Genomic DNA, 10645 nt, shown 5'->3' on the forward strand with positions numbered 1-10645 from the left:
ATTTCTCAAAAGCTTTGAAGCAAATGTCACAAAAGCCGCTTGCAAAAAATACCGCGTGGAAAACAAGGAACCAGCTTAAAAGAGTAGAGGGTGAACTAAGACAAAGCGGCAAATGACAATTGATGTTATTCTTCGGAAAGCGAATGATCGTTGCTGATCTCGTTCTGCTCGTTGTCGGGTTGGCAGCCAGGAGGCGCCCTGCTCACCACGGAAGAGGCCGCTGCCCTGGACCCCCACGCCTGCGCTCGGACGGCCAGGCCGGCCCAGAGGGGGGCTTCTGGGGGCGATGCCCACGGCAGGAAAGCCTTCCTCTTGGGATGCGGCGACCACGAGCCTTGCACGGGGCTTCTTCTGCAGCAAGGTCGAGTGCGCCCGACCCTCCACCACCCACACACGTACCTGAGAAAGGGGGCACTTCTAGCCCCCAGAACTGGGGATATAACAGAGTGCTTTAAAAGAGGGGTGGGCAAGGCAGGGCACATCTTTTCGAAGGTTACTTTCAGTTCCCCCCTGCGCAGCCCCCCACCCCCCGCCTTTCAGATGGGAAATCTGGGAAGCCAAAATTCTCCAAACCCCACGTTGAAGCTCTGCTTGCTGCACTCCCATTTTCAGGTCATCCAGCCAGAAATGGGCACATCTCAAGCATTTGGGGACCTCGGGGGGCCGGTCGCCTGCAGGCTGAACATGAGCCAGCCATGTGATGCGGTGGTCAAGAGGGCGAACGCCACCCTTGGTCGCATAGCCAGAAGCGTGGCTTCTGGATTGAGAGAGGTATTGCTACCACTCTACACGACTCTGGTGCGCCTGCGTGTTCAGCCTTGATCATGTTCAGCCCTGAGAAGAGAAGACTGAGGGGGGGGGCATGAGATCCCTCTAGAAGGACCCCAAAGGCTGCCACAAAGAGGAAGGCCAAGCAATCTTCTTGCTGATGCCGGAGTGCAGGACACGGAATGATTCACTCGAGTTGCGACAAGCCAGATTCAGGCTGGACATCAGGAAGAGCTTCCTCCCTGTCAGAGCGATACGGCAGTGGGACCAGCTGCCCAGAGAGGTGGGGGGCTCTCCCACACTGGGGACATCCAAGGGGAAGCTGGGCAGCCCTCTGAGCAGGGTGGTGTAACGTGGTGTCCTGCACCAGCCGGGGGTTGGACCTGATGGCCTTCCTGGCCCCTTCCAACTCCTCCTTTCTAGGACTCTGTCTCACTGGTTTTAACTTTCTGCCGTTTGTGCATGCGCCAACTGTTTTCCAGCTCTATACTTCCACCATTGGATCTGATATTGTGTTTATTACTTGCTGTGAGCTGCCCGGCAAACTTGGTTTGAGGGTGGCCAGTAGCAATTCAGGACATGCCGCATGCGTCCGGCCGTGGGCACCAGTGAAAGGTGCATCATCGCTCTCCTGCCGCGAAGGTGCCACACGGTATTGTCTTAACGGATTTCCATGGCTTTGCAAACAATTTGCATTAATGTTTTGCCATTCTGCATATATATAAAGCACATTTAAATATATATTATAATGTATTTTGTAAAGTCCAGAAAGGTATTTTTAAAATGTTCCATAGAGTAGAAATGTATTACATACATACATACATACATACATACATACATACATACAGTAAGCCATGGCGTGTATCTATAGATTTATTAAAGAAATCCATTCAGAAATAAATACCACAGCCTGTGTTTAGTGTTCCTTTCCCGGGAGCCAGTGGCCTGGAGCCGGAGCAGTAAAATGCAGGAGAGCACTCAGGACATTTCTGGAGCGGCCATTTCCTGGCAGGATCAGGACTCAGCATGGCACGCCCAGGTTGGTCGGCAGCTCCGTGTCCTGCAGAACTCAGGATCCCGGCGTGCCCTCGGTCCCTCCGGAGAAGGCAGGCCTCGTGGCATGAGGCTGCCCTCTGCCTCCATTCCTAATCTCGAGAGCCTATTTGTCCAAACACCCTCCGTGAAAGAAATTAGGAGGGTAGGTACTCGGAGGAGGGCTTTCTCTGCAGTGGCGCCCAATCTATGGAATGCGCTCCCCAGAGAGGTGCGCCTGGCGCCATCGTTATTTGTTTTTCGGCGCCAGGCGAAGACCTTTTTATTTAAGCGGCATTTTAATTGTTAATATTATTGGATTTTATCTGGCCAGGGCGGCTTATTTAATATTGTTATTTTTGTATTTTTAATTTTAATGTTTATATTTTTAATTTAATGTTATTTATTTTTAACTTATTGTTGTAAGCCGCCCTGAGGCTTCGGCAAATGGGGCGGCATAAAAATGTTTTAATACATAAATATAAATAAATAAATAAATAAATAAACAGCACACATTCCAAAGCAGCTCACAGTGAAACATGCAGATCGGTTGAGATAAAAATGCCGAAACGTGTGGGTACAGCCAAAGAGCTGCCCCTTGGGCAGCTAGACGAGAACGGCGCCGGAGAAGGTTAGACTGAGAAACCCCATGCGCCCACCGGACACCTCCGCTGGGCCACGCGGCTGACGTGGCTTCCCATCAGCTGTTCCCAGAGGCCGGCACGAAGCACTGGGCCCCCGGCCTCAGGAGGGGGGCACAGGGCTGCGGTGCCGCGGCCTCTGAGAGCGCCCCTTCCAAGGGAGCGGACGGCTCGGCCCTTCCTGCCTCGGCGCCGGCCGTCTCGGCCCTCGGGGCACGTCGGCCTCTCCAGCCCAGCCTGCCCTTGCGGCCCAGCGGCAGGAGGCAGGGGCGCCACTGTGATGTCACAGGCACGGTGCTGACCGTCTCTGGAAGCTTCTGGAACAAGATGCCGGCCGGGGTCAAAGCCAGCAAGGCCATCCCACAGCGAGAGCGGGCGTGTGAAGCGTGTTGCCACGCGGGCCATGGTTCCAGCCAGTTTTCATGAGGAAGAAGAAACATAAGGATCTCGAGAACCCATCTGGACAATGGTCCCAGAAGAATAAGGCAAACCGTTCAGACAACCAGAATCATCCAAAAAGAAAGAGGAGCTGTCGCAGCCTCTTTACTTGGACATCTGTGGACAGAGGTAAATATTGGCCCGAGGGCGGGAGGGATCGGTTTGGCGTTGGCCCAAAACATCAGTGGGGGATCGCCGTAGCCATAGCAGCCCCCACCGCCCTCCGCCCCAGAACCAAGTCACGTGGCTTCCTAGGATGCAAGCGCAGGGGCGGATGGGTGGCCCAGAGCCTTCCCTGGGCCGGGCAATTCTCAGAAGTTGCACGGAGACGGAAAAAACGCAGCGTGTCAAGGAGCAGAAATACGAGGCTGACCTTGGTGGGCAAAGTCGGACTGAGACGAGCCAGTGCCAGACGCGTGGCAATGCCAACTTTGCCGTGGAAGAAGAAAGCGCCCCAGAGAGAAGGCTCTCCGGCCCAGAACCATCAGACCCATTTCTTCTGACGGATAAACAGAAAGAGCAGGAGGGCGAGCGCCAGCAGAGTGGCATTTCCAGCATTTCGCCTAAAGAGGAGAGGCACAGCAGGATGGGCACGGCACACGCCTGCCTTCCTCCCCGCGAGGGAATCCTGCGCAGCGGCGGCTCCAGCGAATTCCTGTCAAGCTGCAGCCCGGAGGCACGAGGGGACGAGCTTCCAGCGACAGCCAGCGGTTCCGCTCCAGAAGATTGCGGAAACGCAAGGAGAGCACCGCCAGGCCTCCCCCAGGATGAGACGCCTACAAAAGATCCAGATGTGGGGCGATACGGAGGAAAAGAAGCGCAACCAGATGTCCGTGCCGCCAGGGCAGAATTCTGCCCGCCCCACCCCAAATGCAATGGAAGGGAAGCTGGACAACTGCTACCTTCTAGGAAGGATCCGGACCTGCAGGGGGGCAGCTGGCTTAATTCCCAGGAAGAGTTTTGCCTGCAGAGGAATCCCTACTCCAGCAACAGCGAAGATTATTCTGACTACCTCGAGGAATTCCTGGGGGAGGGAGCGCTGGTGAGCATAGAATCCGCGCAGACGTACGTGGACTTGGCGAGCGGGACCGTAAAGACGAGCGTGGAGGTGTCTGCGGAAGACGACGGCGTGGCGGTCAAGCACGAGGTGGAATGGGTCACACGATTCGTGCGAGCCCAGAAGCATAAGTAACATTTTCCGGGAAATAGTAGGCCGCTTTTACGATCGGGTTGGAAAGGCAGAATAAAAGTAGGGAAACACGCTTGCTTGCGCTCTTGCTTCAGGGGCAGCAGTTTGAGGAACTAGTTTATCTCTTAGCCGAACTAAGCCAGTCTGAACCCTCCTTGGGGAAGCGTGTCTGTGGACAACGAGTGGCCCAAAGGCAGCCCGATCCCCTGTCCCTTCCTTGGCCACCAGAGGGCGGCAGAGAAAACGGGGCAGGAAGACAAGCCCGTCTCATTTGGGCTCCAGCCCATTTGTATGTGCCTTTGACCTGCCCTCTGCCGCTGACGGGACCCCTGGCAGGTTGCCCCCCAGGGCATAAGACCTGTGAGCCCTGCCTGGAAACAGCCGGAAGGCCTTCTCCTGGGGCTCTTGCATCCAGATGACGAAGGATCTTGCATGGGCCTGATGTCCCTCGAATCAGTAAGTAAACAGACTCTCACAACACGCACCCTCGAAACACAAATGCGAGCTGACACATTGGGCACTCTCGCGAGAGTAAAGGCCTGGTCAGGAAAAGCACCCTCGCTGTGGAACTCATACGGACCCGATCCTGTTGCTGGATCGGGACCAGGTCCATCTAGTCCAGCATTCTGTTCCCGCAGTGGCCACCCAGCTGGCCGCCCGAAGGGCCTGCGCAACGAGCCCAGCCAGGCTGCCCAGCGACCGTCTTGCATCTCCCACCAATCGGCTCCATGGGGAGACCCCAGGCATGTCCGTCCGCCTTCTCCACACCAGGCAGGATCCTGGACACCTCCGCCCACCCCCCTTCCTCATCCTTACCCTCAGTTAAACCATCTAAGCCCCGGCCTCTTGCGTTTCCTCTGCACGTTCGGTGACTCTTTTCCAGGGTCCCTTTTAGGGATAGCAACCAGAAGTACCCGGGATCTTCTAAGTGTGACCACACCATCGATTTCTGTAAGGGCAGTATGATCATTCGGCGCTTTGATGCCCGTCACAGAGATGCCTTTGGAGCCCTTCACAATCCCTCTTCGTTTTATCCACCCTAAAGAGGGTGGTGTCATTAGCAAACCGGCCACTCCACTGTTCACAGCCAATTGCAGATCATTCATGGCATTGGTCCCTGCACAAATACCTGTGGGAACCCACTGTATACATTTCCCCATCAAGGGGAATTGCCACATAGGTCCACTTTCTGCTTTTTATTTTATTTATTTATTTATTTATTAAAACATTTTTATGCCGCCCCATTCGCCGAAGCCTCGGGGCGGCTTACAACAATAAGTTAAAATAATTATAATATAAATCAAGACTATAAACACTAAATTAAAAATACAAAAATACAGTATAAAATAAGCCACCCTGGCCAGATAAAATCCAATAATATTAACAGTTGAAATGCCGCTTGAATAAAAAGGTCTTCGCCTGGCGCCAAAAAACAACGACGGTGCCAGGCGGACCTCTTTTTATTCCTTAATCAGTTACTAACCCACAAGAAGCCCCCCACCCACATTTCACGACTGTCAATTTTGCTGAGGAACTTTGTCAAAAGCCTCTCGAAGTCCACATCAACAGTATGTACCAAATCGGCCCTGCTTGGATGCTTTACTGGCACTCCAAGAGAACTTTGGAAGGGCTGTGCGGCAGGCACCCTCTGTGCAGGGGCCATGCGGATGCTTTTCGTCCTCCCCCGTTCGGTGCTGTGACGTCATCTCCAGGGTCTGGTGACCCCAGGAATGAAAGCCCTACAAAGCTCCCATCCTTGACAGCCCTGCTCAGTTCCGGAAAATTCCAGGCTGTGGCTTCCCTTAAAGAATCATCGATCCCTCTCAAATTCGCTTTTCCTTTCTTCTCCTGCCTTCATCTTTCCCCGGGCTCATTGTCTTCTCCAGGGAGTTCTGCCCTCCCAGGATGTGCCCAATATATAGCAACATCTGTTCCATCATTTTTGCTTCTAGGAAAAGTTATGATTCTGTCTTTAATAATGATTTCAAACAATTTACCTGGAAAACATTACATAAAGATTATGTAATTTCCAGAATACCCCTTGGACACTTTTAAAAACAGATGCTCCACTGGCCATGCCCCAGTCCTCTGGTATGGAGGCTGATCTCGTTACATCTTTTTGTAAGAAGTCTGCAATTCCATACCTGAGTTCTTTATGAACTCTAGGATGGAGACCTTCTGGGCCTGATACTTTTTAATTTTCAGTTTGTCAGTAAGGTTGAAAATGTCGCTTTTTGTCACCACTCTTTGTCATCGGGAACAGGCATCTGCCCTGAATCTTCAGCTTTGAAGACAGATGAAAAGAAGTCACGTGGTTCTCCGCAACCCCCTTATCCTTCTTTGGTGTTTCTTTAATTCCGTGGCCATCCTATGATCCAGCTGCTGGTTTCTTTCTGCAGATATAGTCAAATAATTCTCACTGGCCTTGATGTTGTTAACGATACACTGCTCAAAATGCAGGGTTTGCTTGCTTGACCTTGCTTCTCTGTCTGCCTGCTCGCACCTCTCTCATCCAAGCCTTTTGTTTTCCTCATTTGAGGCAAGACGTCCGCTTTCTTAAGGGGGCTTTCTTCCTTCGGACGGGTTTCCTGGCCCTGCTCCTTGGCCTGCTGGTGGCCTCTTAGATTCTGTGATGCCTTTCTCGACTTGTGGTGTCCATGCTGTCTGAGCTTCTGTTACTTCGGTTTTGAGTAAACGGCAACCCCTTTAAAGGAACTTTAGACCCTTGACTCACCTTTCAGTTGCCTTTTTACCAGTTCCCTCATTCCAGAGAGGTTTCCTCTTTTGAAGTCGAAAGCGGCTGTCTTGGAGCTTCCTGGAGGTCTCCCGCTTCGGTGGCTATGAGTTCATCACCCAGGGCTTCCCACCAGAAGCACCTTCTTCCCAGAGCTCGGACCACAGTATCCCGGAAGGCGTGTGGGTCCTGGTTGCCACCATCTTGGCATTATAATAATACAAGCACTGGCTTGACTTGAAACGAAACCTGAAAGTTCTTGAGTGGTTCTATCAACAGGAATGCTCTGAGGGGTCAAATGGAGGAAGTGCCCCCTTTCTCTGGCAGTGCCCGCCTTCCACATCACCCCCCCCCCGGGCAACCTCATGCGGTGTGTGGCTCTGGGGGGAACGAGAGGCCCCCTGCGGCATTTTCTGCATGAGAGGAAGCCCCTCTTCTGGTCCATGTCCCCATTCGCAGGGTTTTGAAAATAGCAAGGGTATCATTGATTCTCATCCTCCTGAGTGGGAGGCCAGCAAACTCCTCGATGGCCAATTACCGCTCCCAATTACTGCTTACACTTAATACTTGTAGGCCTTTTTAAAATGGCAGAAAATATTGCTAAATGAGGAGTTGAGCGTGCTGATGACCCCGTTTACAATTTCCTCATCTACCCAGCTCCATCAAGATTGTTCTTGTTTAGTCGTAAAGTCATACCCGACCCATCACAACCCCATGGACCACATTCCTCCAGGTTCTCCTGTCCTCCACCATCCCTCAGAGGTCACCCAAGCCCTCACCCACCACCCCAGTGACCCCATCCAGCCCCCTCATCCTCTGCCGTCCCCTCCTTCTTTTGCCGTCTATTGTTCCCAGCATCAGGGTCTTCTCCAGGGAGTCCGTCCTTCTCATCAGGTGGCCAAAGTATTTGAGCTTCATCTTCAGGACCTGGCCTTCTGAAGAGCAGCCAGGGTTGACCTCCTCTTGGACTGACCGGTTTGGTCGCCTTGCGATCCAAGGGACTCGCAGGCATCTCCTCCAGCACCACAATTCAGAGGCCTCATTCTTCGGCACTCAGCCTTCCTTATGGTCCAACTCTCACAGCCATACGTTGCAACTGGGAAAACCATCGCCTTGACTATACAGAACGTTAAATACAAGTTGCGTAATATCCTTTCACAGCAGGCAGAATTGGCTCTCACCTATTTATGACAGACTTATGGGGAGAAGGGGAAACGTTCCAGTAAGATTTCGCTACACTGCCTTAAACAGCAGAAACACTAGAATGCAATTTCTGTGATTAAAGATGGGAATGCTAAGACGTACGCCTCTCCTGCAGAAATAAATTTGCAATGTTTAGAGCTTTATTCAGATCTACACAGCATGGGTAGTAAAATACCACAAGACAGGGATGGCTTTTCCCCGATTAATCTTCCCCGTGCAGATTCCTCGGAAAGGCAGTTCCTTTCAGCTCCGGCAGCAGCAGGGGAAATTACGGAGGCAATTAGGAATATGAGTCCTGCGGGTGGTGCTGGGTGAGGAGGAGTCTGAGCGAGCAGAATAAAACCTTTTCGAGCATCTTACTGGCCAAAATGCCTGGCTTGTAGTCCTATATTTCTGCGTCGGCCTTGCTGTATGGGTTCTTGCAGGACACACTATAGCTGTGATTCCCCAAACCTGGCAAAGACCAAACTGCTCCCCCAACTGATTAATTCATGTCGCTATTAAAATATTGGCTACCATTTTGGCCAATAAGATTGCAGTGTGTTATTGCAACAGTGGCTCAACTAGACAGGGCAGGATCCGTTAAGCACAGACATAGAAACATAGAAACCGAGCTCCAGCCGGCTCCGCTCACGGATGACATTCCTTTTGGGCCACTGTTTGGTATTTTGGTCCATGTTCTTTCAAATTATCTGCCTGTTCTTTGGAAGTTAAGAATTGGGTGATGTAAATGGATAATCTATGCCCTTTTGGCAGCTAAAATATTGATACCACAGCACAGCAAAAATAAATATTTGCTTGCTTTAATGCAATATTGAAGACTTCAGGATGATCCAGTATGTGAGCACGTAGTTACTACTCCTGGATGGAGGGTGGAGGTGGGGGAGAGAGGGGGGTGGATGGATGGATATTTCGTCTGCCTTTATTGAAGCCTGAATATGATTGATACATTTGGAGTTATGCTCATATTTGGATATTTTCCATCAGCAATTGTTAATTGTGAACAGGGGTGATCCAGAGATGGGAGGCAAAGCCCTGTGAGGGGAGATGGGAAGAACTGGGCACATCTAACCTTGAGAAGAGAAGCCTCAGGAGGGATGGAACAGCACTCGCAAGGACTTGAAAGGCTGCCACGAAGGACAGGGTCTCTTCTGGATCTTCCCAGCACGCAGGACACAGAATAACCGGCTCAAGCTACTGGAAGCTCCCAGCTGGACATCAGGAAGAGCTTCCTCACGGTCAGAGCAGTACGGCAGTGGGACCAGCTGCCTGGAGAGGTGGTGGCTCTCCCACACCGGAGACATTCAAGGGGAAACTGGGCAGCCACCTGGATGGACTGGTGTGACTTGGTGTCCTGCAGCAGCAGGGGCTGGACTCGATGGCCTCCATGGCCTCTCCCAACTCTACTCTTCTATGAATCTATGAAAATCATGACAACAGAAGAGTTGCACAGCTTAAAGCTCAACAAGGAAGAAACTGAAAGTGTGGCAGATTTTGCATCCCTTGGTTGAGTCTTCAATTTAAAGGGGGACTTGCAGCCAAGAATTCCCAAGAAGGCTGAGGCTTGGAAGGGCATCAATGAAGGAACTAGAAACGACCGTCATGTGTAAGGAAGTTTCCCTGAAGACTGAGGCCAATTGCATCCACGCTGTTGTGTTCCTGGCCACTATGAAAGGATGCAAACGCTGGACAGTGAAGAAAGCTCACAGGAAGAAAACGGAAGAGTTTGAGACCTGCTGCTGGAGGACAGCTTTGCAATTACCCGGGCAGACAGAAAGATGGACAGGGGGGCCCTGGATCAACCCCCACCGCTCTCAAGTCGGAACTTTCTCTGGGAGCAGAAAATGGCAAAACTGAATCTGTCGTATTTCAAGCACATTCTGAGACACGGTGATGCACTGGAGAAGACAATCGTGCCGTGGAATAGGGCGAGGGTTAGGGTTCGGTAACATGTGAAACCAAACGTGGGATGGGTTGATCCCATTAATCAAGACATGGTCTTGAATTTCCAGGAGCTGAGCAGGGCTGCAAGGACAAGAGAGCTTGGAGGGTGCTCCTTCATAGTCAGAGGGGACTTTACAGCATGAGAAAATGGAAGCTAATTTGACACTCCCTCTTCCGATCGGTTTGTCTTTCCTGACCTGTGTGGGCGGCTCAGCAGCATCCCCCTCGGCCCACCCGAGCTTGCAAAGCACCTGTCTGTTGGTAACCGGAGCAAAATCGCCAGGGCACCACCTGCTTTCTCCAGGTAGGTTTGTAATCAAACCGTGCGAAAAAGGCGTCATGTATCTCATGGCACAATCTGCAGAAATCTTTGGAATATGCGGATGTGGAGCGAAAGCTGACGGCTAGGAGCACAACTGGAAAAGTGGGAGGGACGCAGGCCCTTTCCCCCATCCTCCTCGCTGCCGGATGCTTTCTGGCAGCACAACTGCCCTTGACAGGGCTGGACAGTGACAGATTGTGCGGAATATATCTCTGCGCTGTTGCACAGCTCCAGGAAAAAAGAATGTTTAATTATAAAAAGGCATTATTTCATGTGACAGGGACTACAAGGATGCTGGAGAAGTGATATAACTCTTGCCTGGCTTTTTAATTGAAAGAAAGAAAGAAAGAAAGAAAGAAAGAAAGAAAGAAAGA

The sequence above is a fragment of the Varanus komodoensis genome, unplaced genomic scaffold (genome assembly GCF_004798865.1).
Source record: "Varanus komodoensis strain SLA01 unplaced genomic scaffold, ASM479886v1 scaffold3, whole genome shotgun sequence".
NCBI classification, from domain to species: Eukaryota; Metazoa; Chordata; class Lepidosauria; order Squamata; family Varanidae; genus Varanus; species Varanus komodoensis.